General features: G+C 38.9%; 1 protein-coding gene across 3 annotated transcripts in view; it reads right to left on the reverse strand.

Annotated features, from left to right (window-relative positions):
* TRIM9 (tripartite motif containing 9) overlaps positions 1 to 18,646 on the reverse strand; it is a 112,692-nt gene that overhangs the window by 78,700 nt on the left and 15,346 nt on the right. The gene's annotated exons all lie outside the window — the stretch shown is intronic.

Consider the following 18,646-nt stretch of genomic DNA (forward strand, 5'->3'; position numbering starts at 1 on the left):
AACAAGCTATCCGTCAGAGTGCAAAGCCCTCTGAATACAAAACAGATGACCCAGGCAATTTGTTTGGATCAACAGCTCAGCAAACCATCAAAAAAGACTATGACAGTATTTTGCTTTTTTATGCCATTATCCTTCCTTCCAGTTTCACAATTCCAGGATCTTCACTGCAAATGGTCCAACATCTTGATTATTCCAGCAACCAGTTTTTTTCTTTCCATTTCCATGTGTTTCTTCTATCATTGCTGTCTTGTCATATGGAATACAATTTGCCCAAGCTTTTCCCTTACCTCTTTCAAATCGAAGGTCAGTATGTCCAGCTTCAGGTATTAAGAAGCAAGTATTTATTAGGGTGAAACAGAGATTGAAGACAATTATCTTGTACCTACTAATATTCATCTGGCTTACCTTAGCTTCTGCCTATCAGATAGGAGAACAAATAAATGAACTTGTCTCCTATTCATTAACACAACCATTCTGGAGCCTTTTACTTTCTGGAGCATTTGGGTAGCCAGCATAGGGCCTCAGATATATTCTATCTGTATCACCACTGATGCCATACTCAAAACGCCCCATCACCCTTTAGTAAAAATCGCTCACACTTTCAATGGGCGGCCATGACAGCAAATTACTTAGCTAATGAATTGTCCTAATACTGCTATTAGTCTGACTATCAGGAGTGCTCCTCTTTTTACAGAATTAAAATGTTTCTGTCTTCTAAAATAACTCAAAGAAATTTACAAATATTTACAAATCAAATATTCCTTTAGTTGTCTTCAATGATGATGGTTATAATGCAAGTCATATTATTTCCCCTTACAGATGAAAGGAAAGGATTTGTTTTCTGAAAGTCATCACAAATTAATATTATTAAAAAGAGCTCCTTTTTACAGTAATATTATATCTGCTAAAATAAAACACTAAATGTAAGATACCGCTTTGTTATTTTTGAAATTTTTTCTTAGGTTTTTTTCATCTTTACAATTTGCTTATCAGTTGTTGGACACACTAAAAACATTACATCCACAGGCAGAGTAACATAGTATACTCATCAGCAGTTTTCAGGAAGTATGAAAATCATGTGTTATTTTTGTTATAAAATCCAAATCATGATCTTCTAATCTGATTTATTCACCTTTCTTCTAGTAATGTACTCTATTGATTTAAAAAAATAGGCCACACTTATAAAATATGTAAGTCAAAAATATTTTTTTGAGACTAAAACATTTGTGTAAGACTAAACCTCTCTGGAATTCAAGTAAGAAAGAAGAGGTAAGTGGAAATGATGCCCTGCATAGCCAACTTGATACACAAGTTTATCCATTAAAGATCACTTAAAGATAATTTACTCAAAGGAGAGAATTTGGGCTCTGATTCCATGCTGATTTACTATGATTTTAAGTTAAATTCTAACAACCTTGTTTATTTACTTCTACATCTATAACTCATTGAAGGTAAGACTTCTATAAAAAGATTACAGAAGAGGTAAGAGCTGATAGCCTGTCAGTAAAGAGACTGAAAACCAAGTGAAAATGAAAAAAAAAAAAAAAGTCTCCTGGAAATCCAGGGGCCTTGGCTAGCACAGCCGACTGAGGATGTTCCTACATTACAGTACAATACGATTAGACACTGGGATTTAGAGCCCAACAAGAGCCTAGTCCAGAATAACCACTTAATGAGTACCCATGGGTATGCAGGTGCTGCGAGCCTGGCATCTACAGAAAGGAAAGAGTTATGTCTGCCCTTGCCTACTCCTTCATTGTCATTGGTTGGGAAGACAAAGTGAGATCATACACTTATTAGTTAGGTTATTGATTCAGCTGCATGCGAATTCTCTCTACCAGAATAAAGACTGCATTTCCTAGCCTCTCTTGCAGCTGAGTGTGGCACTAGAATGACCTCTGGACTCTGGATGTGAGGGGAAGGCATCCTCCAGGAAATGCTCTCCCGTTGCCTTTTCCCACTGTGGTGAGAATGCATGTCAGGTGGTGAGCCATCCTGAGCCACAAGGAGGATGGACAAGACCAGAGGCACCTGCATTCTTAGTGACTGCTCCAGCAGCAGACACACTCAACTCAGACTCTTACCTGAAAGAAATAAAGTTCTACCTTGTTGAAGCCCCTTCAATTCAGCTGCCCAATTCAGAATGACAGATGCCCTAAAGATTTTGGATGGGATTTGCTATAAGGTGTTTGAAGAATAATATATGGGTGTGTGTGGGTGTGTGTGTGTGTATGTGTCTGTGTGTGTATGTGTCTGTGTATATGTGTGTGTGTGTGTGTATATATGTATTGCTGATTTAGAAGCTTTCATGGGTTACGTTCTAGAATTCTCATGTGATCACTTGCGTTTTTCTTCAGGAACCCTTGGGTTGACCACACAGTTCTCCAAGTTCTCTAGAGCAGGTCAGATTATGTCAGTAAAGGAAGAACCGATGAAATGGAGGCTTAGTCGGCCAGGCCGAGGACCAGACCAGTATCAGCACAAATCCCCACCTTGGGAAATCAACTCATTCCTCCAGGGAGGAAAAACCGTGAAGAATAGAGATGATCAGAGAGCAGAGACAGGGCAGAGATTTTTCATTTCCCCTAAACGCCACTTCTACAACTTTGCCTCATGTTACCATGGTTACCACAAGACTTTTGAATTAATTTCTACAGAAACAGCAATTGTGGCCTAGCACAGCATAGCAGTTACCCAGGTGCTCTCATTATTAATAGAACAGGCTATCCATTAAAAATACACATTATATATTTTCCAATATTTGCTTTTAATTGTTCACCAATATTCAAATTGGAGGCATAGAATTGGGGACACAATGAACAGAATGGGGGAAAAAATACAGCCCTAGTCCTTTACTATGGCTTTGAACATCTAAACCTTCAATGTAGCTTTTTTAGAATATCGGTTACTAGCAAGGCCATTAAAACCATGTTCCATGGGGCGCCTGGGTGGCGCAGTCGGTTGAGCGTCCGACTTTAGCCAGGTCACGATCTCGCGCTCCGTGAGTTCGAGCCCCGCGTCGGGCTCTGGGCTGATGGCTCAGAGTCTGGAGCCTGTTTCCGATTCTGTGTCTCCCTCTCTCTCTGCCCCTCCCCCGTTCATGCTCTGTCTCTCTCTGTCCCCCCCAAAAAATAAATAAACTTTGAAAAAAAAAATTTAAAAAAAAACACGTTCCAAATAACACATTAAGTGGCAAATATGGAATAAGTTTTTGTAAAAGAAATGTTTTATCACAACTTGGGGATTTTTACAGGTCTTTCATTCAAAAAGAATTCTATCAAACTAGAATACACAGATGAATCACCTCCTCCTACCTTGAACGCACCGGAATTTGTGATGGGTTTTCTAGCTTTCTGTTTCTTCCTTCTATAAATCAAATTGCACTTGGCTGTGAAGACAATATTTCATAACCATTTCTATCATATTATTTATCTGTTAAGAATCTAAATATTATTATTTTGTTTGGTCATTTCTCACTCCCTTCGACTACCCTTTGGAGTCCTTTATCAGTTCATCTTCCTGTTACTATCTAGTTAACCTCTTTACCCCCTCAGTACTCTGAGGTCAACATCATAGCACTCTCTACCTATATCATACATTTCCTATTTTTAAAAAATTTTTTTAAAATGTTTATTTATTTCTGAGACAGAGAGAGACAGAGCATGAGTGGGGAAGGGGCAGAGAGCGAGAGGGAGACACAGAATCTGAAGCAGCCTCCAGGCTCAAAGCCGTCAGCACGGAGGCTGACGCGGGGCTCTAACTCACAAACCATGAGATCATGACATGAGCCAAAGTTGGTCGCTCAACTGACTGAGCCACCCAGACGCCCCCATACGTTTCCTATTTTTATAGAACCATACAGTACGAGGTTTTTTTGTGTGTGTCAACTGCTTTTACTCAACATAAAGTTTTTGAGATTCATTCATATGTATCACAATTCATTCTTTTGTATTGCTGAGTAGTATTCCATTATGTGGATATTCCACAATGTGTCTATCCATGCTCATATTTATAGACATTTGGGTTGTTTACAGTGTAGGCTATTATTAGTATGACTACCATGAACAACCCTGTACAACTCTTTTGTGGGCATATATTTCTCCTAAGAGTAGTATTGTTGATTCATAGCATAGATAAATGTTTAACTTTTTAAGAAATTGCCAGTTTTCCAAAAATCATCTTATCCCTCCATCAGAAATCGATGAAAGTTCTAGTTGCTTCATATAGTTGCTAATATTTGGTATTTTCAGTATGTTTAATTAGATAAACAATTATATAAATATAAAACAATGTATAATATAAAATGGTATCTTATTGTGGTTTTAATTCACTTTTACTTGATGATTAATGATGTTGAACATCTTTTCATGCGCTTAATTGCCATTCCTAATTTTTGGTAAAATGTCTGTTCAAGTCTTGTCATTTTTGTTTTATTTTATTTTTTATTTGAGTATAGTTGACATGAAATGTTACACTAGTTTCAGGTGTACAACTTAGCGATTTGACAAGCTTGTACACTATGCTATGTTCACCACAAGTGTACTACCATCTGTCCCATTACATCGTTACTACAATGTCATTGGCTGGATTCCTTTTGCCGTGCCTTTTATTGCCATGACTTATTCCTTCCATAAATGGAAGTCTGTATCTCCCTTGAGTCTTGTCATTTTTACATTGGATTGTTATTTTTTTATTACAGGAATATATATGCCAGATTCAAGTTCTTTGACACATGTTTTATTTTTTCCTCGTCTGTGTCTTGGTGCTTTTTGATTTGTAAAAAATAAATTCTTTTATATTTATTTAAATTCAAGTTAATTAACATACCATGTAGTATTGGTTTCAGAAATAGAACCCAGTGATTCATTACTTACATATAACACCCAGTGCTCATCCCAACACAAATGCCCTCTTTAGTGTCCATCACCCATTTAGCTTATCACCCCACCAAACACCCCTCCAGCAACCCTCAGTTTGTTCTCTGTATTTAAGTCTCTTATAGTTTGCCTCCCTCTTTGTTTTTATCTTATTTTTCCTTCCCACCCCCTATGTTCATCTGTTTTGTTTCCTAAATTCCACATATGAGTAAAATCATATGATATTTGTCTTTGACTGACTTACTTCAATTAACTTAGCATAATATGCTCTAGTTCCAGCCACATTGTTGCAAATGGCAATATTTCATTCTTTTTGATCACTGAGTAATATTCCATTGTATATACATACCACATCTTCTTTATCCATTCATCAGTGGATGGGCATTTGGGCTCTTCCATAGTTTACCTATTGTTGATAGTGCTGCAATAAACATTGGGGAAAATGTGCCCCTTCGAATCAGCATTTTTGTATTTTTTGGATAAATACCTAGTAGTGCAATTGTTGGGTTACAGGGTAGTTCTACTTTTAATTTTTTGAGGGAATCTCCATACTGTTTTCCAGAGTGGCTGCACCAGTTTGCATTCCCAACAACAGTGCAAAAGTGTTCCTCTTTTTCTTCATCCTTGCCAACATCTGTTGTTTCTTGAGTTGTTAATTTTAGCCATTCTGACAGGTGTGAGGTGGTATCTCATAGTGGTTTTGATTTGTATTTCCCCAATGATAAGTGATGTCAAGCATCTTTTCATGTGTCTTATTAGCCATCTGGATGTCTTCTTTGGAAAATTGCCTATTCATGTATTCTGTCCATTTCCTCACTGGATTGTTTGTTTTTGGGGTGTTGAATTTGATAAGTTTTTTGTAGGTTTTTGGATACTAATCCTTTATCCAATAAGTCATTTGCAAATATCTCCTCCCATTCTGTTGGTTGCCTTATAGTTTTGCTGACTGTTTCCTTCACTATGCAGAAGCTTTTCATCTTTTCTTTAAAAAAATTTTTTTAATGTTTTTATTTTTGAGAGAGAGAGAGACTGAGTGCAAGCAGGGGAGGGGCAGAGAGAGAGGGAGACACAATCCAAAGCGGACTCCAGGCTCTGAGCTGTCAGCACAGAGCTGGATGCAGGGCTCGAACTTGTGAACCGAAGATCATGACCTGAGCCGAACAGAAGCTTTTTCTCTTGATGAAGCCCCAGTAGTTCATTTTTGCTAAATATTTTGAAATTTTGATACAATTAATTTATATATTTTTCCCTTTATGGTTAACACTTTTTGTATCCTTTCTAAGAAATTTTTGCTCTTTCCAAACTGAATATACACTCTCCTATGTCTTCTAGCAGCTTTATGATCTTCATATATACTGTTAGGCCTATGATCCAATTCAAGCTATTGTTTATATATAGATTGATATAAGACTTGAGGTTTGTATTGTTTTTGTTATCTATCTATCTATCTATCTATCTATTTTTGTATACTGGTATAATTTATCCTACTTAGGCTTCTGTTAGCCTTTTTGGATCCATGGCTTAAAACAATTCTTCAAATATGGAAAATTCACAGGCATCATCTCTCCAAATATTTCTTCTGTCCCATTCCCTTTCTCCACTCTTCTGGGACTCTAGTAACATGTATGTTAGACCATGTAATATTACCCCACAAATTTCAGACCCTCTATTTTGATTTTTTGTTTGTTTGCTTCCTTTCCCTTATTGTTCCTCTTGGTGTTTTAGTTCAGATGATTACTTCTTCAAAGTCACTGATTCTTTCTTCTACTATGTCCAGTCTGTTATTAAGCCCAATTAATAAACCTGTTTCATGTTTTGAGGGGGGAGGGGCAAAGAGAGAGAGAGAGAAAGAAAGTTAAGAATTCAAAGCAGGCTCCAGGCTCGGAGCTGTCAGCACAGAGTCCAACACAGGGCTCAAACCCACAAACCATGAGATCATGACATGAGCTGAAGTCAGAGGCTTAACTTGAATGAGCCACCCAGGTGCCCTTGGAATAGCTTTTATTGAAATTACCCTTGTACAAGTATCAGTTATAAACCGTAGGAAAAATATGCATTTAAAAAAAGTATTTGAAGACACTGGAGAGCAACCAAAAACAGGCACAGGTAATTCCTTATTCACCACCTACTTCTAATCACTCTCCAATTCATTTTACTATTTTATTTGAGTCTTAACACCTGTCTTTATCAAGTATCAAATATATTATTTATTTGAGTTCGTGTTATTTCTGTTTCTTCCAACAAAATATACGTCTCATGACAGCAGAGATACCCTTGTTTATTGCTATATCCCAAATCCCTAAAAGTTACTGACAATGGTGGGTGTTCAATACTTGCTGAATAAATGAATCAAAGTTTGAGTGGTAATCAAAATTTATTATACACCAAAATCACCTAGAGGGCTTGTTAAAACACAGATTTCTGGACCCCATCTCCAGAATTTCTGATGCGTAAGTCTGGAGTTACACTCAAGAATTTGCATTTTTAACAAGTTCACAGCAGATGGTCTAAAGACCACACCTTGAGAGCTGGGCTAGTATTTACTGAGTGCCAGCTATCTTTTCCTATGCTAGGACCATGAGGAGTATGAAGAAGTAAACACAGGACATTGGCTCCCAACAAGCACATCTCTAGTTAAAAAAATAAAGAAACCTTATGTGTATGTGTGTGTACACATACAAGCAAATACACGTGTACATAGAATAAAGTCAAATAGGCAGCATTAAGTGGTAAGATCAATAAGATCTCACAAGAGGAAGGTACAGTAAGAATAAATATCATGTGACATTTATTAGGAGCTTCCTATGTGCCTAAAATAGGCCTAGTATTTTACATGGAAAATATTAGTTAAGTGTCACAACAACCTTGTATGTATTATTTTTAACCCCCATTTAAAAAATCACAAAAATAAGGTTCAGAAAGGTTAAGGAACTTCTTGAGAATTGTAACCTGTATTTCAAAACTCAAGCACTTAGCCAGTCATTGTTTTGCCAGCGTGGGTGTGTTATAAGTTGAGAAGAATAGGAAGGATGGGACATTGGGTAGAATTAGAAGAGGAGGAATTAGAAGAAGCGAGCCTGTGATGCAGAGCCAAAGCTTAATCCAGGGTTCCTGGCATTCTAGAACACCTGTTTATTCTCCTGCCATGCCTCCATGCTTCTTCTGATAAGATTTTACAAGAGTTGTTGGGTGTTTAGCAACGATTTCTGTTAAATGAAGCATTGTTTAACATTTTTGAGTGAGGACTGGGATGGTATGAGGTTAACAACATGGTAAAAAAAAATTAGTGTCTTGGAATATCAATTCAGAGTGATGGTCTGATGGAAATAGAAAGGATAAACTAGTGTGGGGTGCCCAGGTAGGAGACAATTTCAATAGTCTAGACAGGAGGATATAGGGGACTGAGGTAAGGTTTTTAGTAAGAATAAAGGGAGAGCTGAATATAAGAACTGATAGGTTTAGAAATGGAATACATCTGAGAAAGGGAAATATCCAAGTATTTGGAGGATTCATGCCTGGATAATCAGGAGAGTGGCAGTCTCGGGAACAGAGAAAGGTTGAGTCATAGGTGCCTTTATATGGTTCATCTGTCTCAGTCTAGACCAGTGGTTCTCAATTGGGGGTGATTTTTGCTCCCCAGGGGCCCCTTTGGCAATATCTGGAGGAATTTCTGGCTGTCACAGGTGGTAGGATGGAAAAATAGATATTCTACTGGCACCTAGCCAGTGGAGGCCAGGGATGCTGTCAATATGTTACAATGCATAAGATATTCACCACCCAACAAGAAATTATCCAGCCCCAAATGACTCACTATTGACACAGTGCTGAGATTGAGAAATTCTGCTCTAGACTATAGGGACAAATTGTAAACCTGAGGCCCTCAGGGTAAGCCAGACAAGGTAACAAGATGTGTTTAGTGTGTTCTGTGATGCTGTTGTTTTTAATTTAAACCAACATTTAAAACCAAGAGAGTTCACATTAAAACGATCCAGATGGCAGGCTTCTCTTGGAAGATGTGCCAACTCTGGCTCCAAATTTCTCCTGGGTGAGGCCCGACTGTAACCAACTAACTGCACCTTCCTCGGTTTGCCAGTCTCACAACTCCAATTTTCTCTCCTATCACTGAGACCAAACTCAGCTGCCATTTATCTTTGCTTTGCACTATTATTTTTCTTATGGTACAACAGTACAATCAATCCTTATTATTTGCAGATTCTACATCGGTAAATTTGCCTACTTCCTAAAATTTATTTGTGGCCCGAAAATCAACACTCACAATGCTTTCATGGTCATTCATGGACAAAGCAGTAGAAAATCTGAGTTGTCCAATGCGCACGTCCTAGCTGAGGTACGTGCGCTTCATTCTTGTGTCAACTCTCATACTGTAAACAACTATCCTTCTCAGGTGTATTTAGTGTCATATTTTTTTTTGCATTTCTGTGCTTCATTGGTGATTTTTCTATTTAAAATGACCCCCAAGGGTCGTGTTTAAATGCTGCCTGATGTGCAAGAAGTGCAAGAAAGCTGTGATGTACCTTATGGAAAAAATGCATGTGTTAGATAAGCTTTGTTCAGGCATGAGTTATAGTGCTGTTGGCCATGATTTTAATGATAATGAATTAACAATATGTATCAAATAAGGAATCTATAAATAGAAAAACACATAAAACAGGGTTATATATTGATCAATTGTCAAAAATGTGACGAGAACTCACAGGAACCTAACCATAAATTTCCCTTAGGAGCAATGGTTCAATATTTGCTAATTCAGTGCTCTTGGTGACTTCATAAAATATAGCTACCTTGGATAATGAGAATAAATGGTATGCCTTTTTCAAAAGTACATAAGCCAAAGTTAGACTAAGGGCCACATGTTACTTGAAAACTGAGACAATGTGTTTCTTTCTGAAGGTGAAAACTATTGCTGTCCTGGACTAAATAGGAAAAACTTGCTTGTATCATCTGGTCCCTGTAGGCATTTGACTCACAACCTTTGGCGTTTGTTGTTTTTGTTTTTGGCTGAGATCGAAGATGTCTTGAACCAGGATAGAAAATGATGAGTCAGAGATTCAGACAACAAGAACCATCATATAAGGTAATGTAAATAATCTTGGGAAATGTAACACACTTACATTTTGGGGCTGCTGCAGAAGATGGAATAGGAGTCATACTGTCTAAGAAAGTGATGGCAAGTAGGTACCATCTCAGATGACAATTCTGATAGATTGGTATTGGTCTCCCAGTGAACTGTGTTAAGAATCTGGAGCTGCATTTGGGTTACACCTGGACTCACTGGGAAAAGTGCTATGGTTGACAATGGTGGTTGCCATGGGCCCAGAATAGAGGAATGGCAAGGTGCTTTATATTTGCCAGTCCTGGTCTCAGCAATGTGAGGAAGCACCATGAAGGGACAGCATAGGGACAAGAGAAGCAGACTGCATGGAAGGGAAATTTCTCCTCTTCCCAGTTTTGCTCTGGGCTGCCCAAGCCATGTGCAGTGAAAAGGCACATGTGGCAGGACAGGCAGGCCTAGCCTTTGGGGGCAAATGCTGGGCCTTCAGGTGATTCTGCAAATATCCCCAATTCTTTCTGGAACATTTTAAGAAATTTCTTTCCTCTTCTTCATGGGGAGACTTAACTCTCCTGAAACAGTAGTCTTAATACTTTTTCCTATGTTGTTACATGATAAAAAATAATGAAGGAGGTAAAGCAATTAGGCTTCTATGAAAAAAACTGTTTGGTGTGTTTGACCCACATTCAATAACCCAGGAAAAGTTTCTTAATCTCTGAAATTGTGAATTATTCTTTAAAATGTTCTATATTCTTGCCATAGAATCAGTTTTGGATGAATAGATTGCACTCCTGTATCTAAATAAGGATTTAAAAAACTAAGAAAGCTCACACAATACATAGGAGGAATTCAATTTTTAGTGAACATGTTTTTTTTAAAAAAGGACTTACAGATAAGAAACAAGGTTTTTCTATTGAGATAATAGAAAGGAAAATGAAGTGTTACCTCTGGAAACTTTAAAAAATTCATATTTAATATGAAATCAGAATTACTTTTTTGAAGTAATTGAGGTTAGAATTTATTTTTTTTCTTACAGACTATTTGAATAGCTCTCACTTTCATGTAAGAAAGAATGGCTCACTTTTGAAAATGTATTTGCATTTGCACTGTTTTTTCTTAAAAAAACTCTTCTCTCTAAAATTACCTTACACTATTTTGAAGTGAAGCTATGAAATAAGCCCAAAATCTGTTAAAGACCTATAGAGAGCAATGTACAGTGTAGGAGAAACTCTGAGTTGAGAAAAAAATTACACAAGGAAACAGAGCAGGCAAATCTTTTCTGGTTAGCGCCTTTGGCCCACAAGTGGCTTGTTTCATAACTAGGGTTTGTTTTTGTTTTTGTTTTTTAGTATTTATGGGTAAAAAAAGAAAGAGTAAAAATAAGGTAGACGACTCAATGGAAAAGTGGGCAAATTACTTAGACTCCACATGAAAGAGGATATTCAAAGGACCAGAAGACATGCGAAAATGTCCTCAATACATGGTACTGTGTGGTTGCCACAGCACTGTGGTACTGTTATATACCAACCAGGATAGTAAAAATGGAAACAATAGCAAATGTTGGTGCCAATGAGGTTTACTACTGGGGGAATGTACTATGGCATCACCATTTGGAACACTGTTTGGCAGAATGTACCAACGCTGAGCTTATAAGTGTACTCTATGACCCAGCAATTTCTCTCCTAGAGATAAAACCGACAGAATCACTTACATTTGTGCACTAAAAGACATGTACTATAACGTGTACAGCTGCACTACTCGTAATAGCCAAAACCTGAAACTGCCCAAATGACCACCAGTGGTAGAACGGATAAATTATAGAACATTCCTAAAATAAAATACTATAAAACAATGAGAATGATCTAAGACTATATGCAATAACATGAATGAATCCAACAAACACAAAGATGAGTCAAAGAAGGGGCGTATGGGTGGCTCAGTTGGTTGAGTGACTGACTTCAGCTCAGGTCATGATCTCACAGCTTGTGAGTTCGAGCTCTGTGTCGGGCTCTGTGCTGACAGCTCGGAGCCTGGAGCCTGGTTCAGATTCTGTGTCTCCCTCTCTCTCTGCACTACTCCCCCCCCCCCCCCACTCCTCACATTCTGTCTCTGTCTCTCTCAAGAATAAATAAATATATATATAAAAAAAGATGAGCCAAAGAAGCCATGTTGCAGGGCATGCTGAATACTTTCATGTAAAATACAAAACCAGGCAAAACTAACATGCAGTTAGAAAGCAGGGTACTTACTGGTTATATCCTTGGCAGGGATGGGTGGATTGTTGGCTGAAAGGGAGCCTGGGGAGGGCTTCCAGGGGCTGATAATATTGTTTCTTGAGTTTTGCTAATTACACAGGTGTAATCAGTTTGTGAAAATTCACTGAGCTGTACATTCATGATTTCTACACTAAAAATTTCTGTACCATATCTTTTTTTTTCTTTTTCCAGCTGCAGGCTTAAATAATTTTAGAAAACTTGCAATTTGGCACTTCCTCTGGTCTGACACAGAGGAAGAACTAACAATAAGTGGTGGTGTGCTGGAGCTGGCTTGTTCTGACTCTCTTCTTAACTTCAAGGTCAGTACCTTCATGTCAGGGTAGCTGGAAGTCACCCTTGGCAAATGCTGGAAATCAAGGATTTGCATATTTAACAGCACACCACTGAATCACAGAAATGATAATGAAAACAAAAACCCAAATATCTATTTCTTCTGCATAAATAATAATCACTTGAAATAGAAAGAATTAGGAACATACCTTATTCCCTTTAGAAGTTTAGCACCCAACTCTTTCCTTAAAATAAGGAACTCGAGGGGTGTCTGGATGGCTCAGTTGCTTAAGGGTCTGACTTGGGCTCAGGTCATGATCTCACAGTTTGTGAGTTTGAGCCCCACGTTGGGCTCTGTGCTGACAGCTCAGAGCCTGGAGCCTGCTTCGGATTCTGCGTCTCCCTCTCTCTCTACCCCTCCCATGCTCGTGCTCTGTCTCTCTCTGTCTCTCAATAATAAATAAGTGTTAAAAAAAATAAAAAAAAAATAAGGAACTCGAAGTCAGGTTCACATCAACACTTAATCTTCAAAATCCCTGTGATGGGGGTGTGAGAAGGCATAAGCATTATTTACCCATTGTGTTTCCATCTTTTACTTCTCTCAGTAGAATCTTACCTCTCATTTCAGGAAGTAAGTAGTCAAAAACAGCTTGTTTATTCCTTTTTGACCACCCCCCTCCACCCCACACTTATCTTCCTCTGCAAGGAAATGACAATGAGTATCATCTGTAGACAAGGGTCATTACAGGTCCACCAGTGGGTTGTTCCACCCAGGATGGAGAAGCAGAGGCCAAAACTGGGCAGCAGGTGCCTCTCTCCCCACTTAGCTGCCTCTGCCTATTACACCTGTCAGCGCCCTCCACATGGCTCTGGAGCCCCGGGGCACTGCCAAGGCCTGGGCAAAATGAGGGGGATGGAAGGAGAACGCTATCTGGTCCATCTGCCTTTGATTTCCAAATGGTGAAGCCCCAGCCGAGAAACTTGAAACAAGAGGAAAATTAAAGTGTCTCTTTACAAAGGCACAAGCAGCAGGTAGCAGACAGTTTTATCCGAGAAACTCTTCTCAGGAACTGGGCCAGAGAAACATCAATAAATGTAGATCCCATTAAATTCACCACTGACAGGGATCTTTGCTCTCATCTAATTCTACACCCTTACCCTCTACACGAGAAGCTGGAGGTCCAGGGGAGTCAAGTGGGTTGCCCAAGAGGTAGATACAGGATCAAAACAGAGGCCCCTAGCTCTGCTTTTTCTATTATACGTGGCTGCCAGTATTCTCAATTCCTTGATGGACCCCCACCACCACTCTTACACCATGTTAATGTTGCTGAAATTGGGATATATCTTACAAGTCTTTTTAAAATTCTTGTTCTTTTTGGCTCTTTTCTAGAAAACAATTTAAAAGGCTGTTATTAACTTGTTGGTGTCCTGGAATCTAGGCAATGTGGCTTTACAACAGATATTTACATTTGAAAAGTATATACCAAAGGTTTCTTTATACTGAAATGTCTTAGTACATTTAAAATATGGTTTGGTTTACAAAAAATGTTTAGGAACACATGCCTACTTGGGGCTGCATTTCAGAAGCAACTTGTTGCCTGCCAATCTTTCTTCTATTTTTTCTGCCCTCCCTGAAGTTGCTGCCCAAATTCTCTGCAAATACCAAGAGATGAGTGAGAGACAGGAAGCCTTGGAGCAGGCCCTGGGCAAGAACAAAGGACAAATACAGATGGCGGAGCTGCCTTAACTCTCAAAACTTTGTGGGGAGGAATCTGATCTATCTGAATTTCTTATTGCTCTTGGTCAACTTCTGACAAAACCAATGTGATGGTTAATATTGTGTGTCAACTTGACTGGATCATGGAATGCCCAGATATTTGGCTACACATTATTTCTGAGTGTGTCTGTGAGTATGTTTCTGGATGAGATTAGCATGTGAATTGGTAGACTGAGGAAAGCAGTTTGCCCTTCCCAGTGTGCACAGGCATCATCCAGTTTATTGAGGGCTTGAAAAGAACAAAAAGTGGAAGAAGGGGGAATTTGTTCTCATTAACTGATTGTTGACCTGGGACATTGGTCTTCTCCTGTCCTCGAATTGGAAATTATGCCATCAGCCCCCCTGGTTCTCAGGCCTTCAGACTCAGATTGAACTATGTCACTAGCTTGCCTCTGTCTCCAGCTTGCAGATCATGAGACTTTTCAGCCTTCAACTGCATGAGCCAATTACTTATAATAAGTCAATATGTAATATAAATAACACAAACATAATATATAATTACAAATTACAATATAATTTATATATATGTCTATAATTTCAAGCCCCACTTCATAGGTAACAATAGCACACATTAATCATGCACACATTCTGGCCAAGCTGTGTTCCAAGGGCTTTGTGCCTACCATACCTTTCATCCTCACAACACTCTTTGGAGTGATTTTTAAAAAGCAAATTTTTAAAATTCTAGTATAATTAACACATAGTGTTACATTAGTTTCAGGTGTACAACACAGTGATTGCACAACTCTATATATGGTCTGATAATTATCTCCATTTTACAGATGAGAAAACTGAGGCACAGAGAGCTCAAGTAACTTACCTAAGTTCACACAGCTAAGCAGTGGAAAAGCCAGGCGTTAAATATAGGCAGTGTGCTTTAAGGCCCATGTTCTCAACCCTTCACTGTGTTGTCTGGATAATAGTGGACCCAGGAACAGACCCCAGCTTTTTGGGCCCCATACCAGTGAGCTGCACAATAGCATGCAGGCAGTCCACACTACAGCTTTCAGCCTCTTGAGCCTGGCTCTAGTCCTCTGGCTCTAATCCTCATTTTAGCACTTGCAATAAAAGGGTTTAACCAGAGACCAATTTTTGCATTTCTGCCATGCTCTTCTATTTCCTGTTTCTCCTGATTATTCTATTGTTTGTTACCTGATTCTTGCTGTGAATCTTAGATTCTCCAGCCTTATATGTAGAGTCAAAATGCTTGTCATCATTTGCCCTCAGCCAGCAAGGCACTGATGTGGCAACTTCACAGAGGCTTGCATGATCGATTACTTTTAGGAGCAGGGAGGAAGGAGTCTCATGCTTCCTGTAGGAGACATGAGAGCCTTGACAGGGTGTTTTAAGGTCGGAGGTAAGGTGTTCATGAGCTGTCAGACTTAAGTTCTGGCCCTCAGTCTCAGCTTCAATATACACAAAGCCCTCCTAACCCAGTTCTTTTTTTTTTTTTTTTTAATTTTTTTTTCGACGTTTTTTATTTATTTTTGGGACAGAGAGAGACAGAGCATGAACGGGGGAGAGGCAGAGAGAGAGGGAGACACAGAATCAGAAACAGGCTCCAGGCTCTGAGCCATCAGCCCAGAGCCCGATGCGGGGCTCGAACCCACGGACCGCGAGATCGTGACCTGGCTGAAGTCGGCCGCTTAACCGACTGCACCACCCAGGCGCCCCTCCTAACCCAGTTCTAATGATCCTTGCTATTAAATCAAAGAAACAGTTCATGGTGGAAAACACTCTGATATGAAATCACATCTTACAGCAATTGGTGCACACAGCAAATCCTGTTCTAGCAACAGCTGTTCCGTGACCTTGGTTTTAATACATTATGAGAACAAGTTCTTCTTGGAGTGCTTGGGAATTGAAATGGTCACATGCCATTATCCGTGTAACCATTATCCAGTCCTCTTCCTGGGGCATAAAAGTGCTTTGTTTATGTGTTCAAACTGGAAATCTCCCTTACTGTGTGAATTTCCCCACTTGGGCAGCTGAATAAACCTGGAGCACAGGGTCAGCTAAATAGACAGTGGTCTCATGCTATACCACCAGTATCCTAATCTTGAATCAGCAACAGGAATGGCCTTACTCAGCCCACATTGGTTCTTGCAGTAATTACAGTGAGGATGGAGTTGTGAATACAGATCATTTAAATTCCTTAACATGGCTGGGAAGATTAACAAACAGCAGGACAGGAAGGAATGTAGTGGGTTTAGTATATCACTGATAAATGTAACTTAATCCCGGAAGAAAATCATGAGGTATGAACAAATAAATACTAAATGAAATTAATTTTCAAATATAATATTTATGGGAATTTTATACCAATCTCTTCAGATACACATTCTAATTAAGGAATTTCTCTAAAAACACTGGGTTAACTTCTGAGGCCTCTATCTCACAATAATAACCTTTTGTACATGTAATTTTAGACAACTTAATAATTGACCATAACCTAAAAGCCATCAGCATATGCAAATTAAGTAATATAAACAGTAAATTGATGACACTGTTCTCATGTAAGTAAATAAAAGACCTATGGGAGTAAAACTACAATATAATTGAAGTATTTGGCTCCACTTGGAAGAGAGTAATTGGCCAGTCTCTGGCTAGCCTCCAAATGGAGTAATAATCTTCTACTAACTAACTCATTCCTTCCCTGTTTTACAGATGAAATTTGTAAATTATTTCTTACTTTCTGCCTTCAACGTAAGTAGAACTTCCAGGTTCCACTAAATATCTATCATATTACATTTCAGTGGTGGCTATATGTCAACAGATTCTGTGTTTGTATTTGGTTAAATCATTTTATGGCATGTTTCAAACGAAAAGAATTATGTGAGTGCATTTTTATACAACCTAGATGTATATGTTATAATCTTATTTTAACATTACGGGTGATGGGCCAAGTACATTACAGTAATCTATTTTTGGGATCAGTGCCAGCTCTGAAGCTGCTACCCGTGAGGTATGATTTGAGGAGCTGTCAGCATTGGGTCCTTCACTGGGAAGGAAGCCAGCCAGGAAAGCCAGTGTCAGGCTGGAGGCAGAGGATGCACAAGCCAGAAGGGCTGGGCAGAGAGACACTCCCAGAAGTTGCTCGTCAAGAGTCTAGCTAGGGTTGGGTGAAGAGAACGGATACACAGAGGTCAGAGCAAGGCATGGCGATGACCAAAAAAAGGCACATACGTTGGAACCAAAGCTGGGCTTTCAGACAGGTAGGCAGAAACCAGAAGATTCACAGGAGACCACTGTGGGAGGGGAGGGGAGAAACAGAGAGCACTGGTGGTCAGTAAGGTGCCAACAGAGTTGTCAAGTAGTGTACCCGAGTGGGAAAGAAGAGCAACAGGAGACTCTCTTTTGCTTCATCCTATAAACTTCTTTTGTGCTTTTGGCTAGGGCAGTACCCAATCAGACAACCAATCCAAGGGGACAGCCATGCTGTAATGCTTCAGTTCTCTGTGTGTAAGGGACAAAACAAAGCTTATTTTCTATAAATTCTTCCCTTTCCAGTTTTTATGCTGAAACTCCTCCATTGGATTGATCCTTTGAGCAAAGGCACTGTCTATTGAGGGCCAGTATTAAAAAAAATATATCTTATTTATAAGGAAGTAACATTAATTCAATAGTATAGAGATATACAATTTCCCCTTAAAGAGAGAACAACACAGTTAAGATAAACTTTGATAGTTGTGATCATGCAGTATAGAAAACCATGATTATAGTTATCTGGGGGCACAGGAGAACCTCTAAAAGAAAATAGGTGTTTTCATTGACCTTCACTGAACACACACACACACACACACACACACACAGAAGCAACTGAAAATGGGTCCTGGGATGTTCAGAATTCTTAATATAAGTTCTAAGAAATCAACATTTTTTGTTTTTGTTTTGTTTTTGATAATACATTCTGTGTGATTTTGGTAATTTACTGAAGTGTTCTGGGATTTACTCCTTTGATTTTGGAGAGGGTTAGAAAGTGATCTCAAACATCTAGTGTCCCAATTCTATCAACTTATAACTCTCAAATATAGGGGAAGAATCCACCATCTTGATACCCTAAGGTGATGGTAATTCTTTTAATACCATGTTGATAACCTGTAAGTAACAGAAAACATAGCACCACTGAAACTTCATAATATATGAGTGAATATCACCACCAAAGTTGGCACAAGTGTAACTCAAGTTGAGGAGGAGGTACGGCCACCATATCCAGGTACCTTGATAACCAAATTATTTTCTCCTACTACTTTTCCATGTTTCCTATTCGTCAGGAGCCAATTCTGAGGCAGAGCTCAGATAAGCTCTACCAGAATTGGCTGATAGAGGTTATTGGGCAAGAAATTAGCAGCAGGTCCTGGTGGGCCTGACAAGT

The sequence above is a fragment of the Prionailurus viverrinus genome, chromosome B3 (genome assembly GCF_022837055.1).
Source record: "Prionailurus viverrinus isolate Anna chromosome B3, UM_Priviv_1.0, whole genome shotgun sequence".
Lineage (NCBI taxonomy): Eukaryota > Metazoa > Chordata > Mammalia > Carnivora > Felidae > Prionailurus > Prionailurus viverrinus.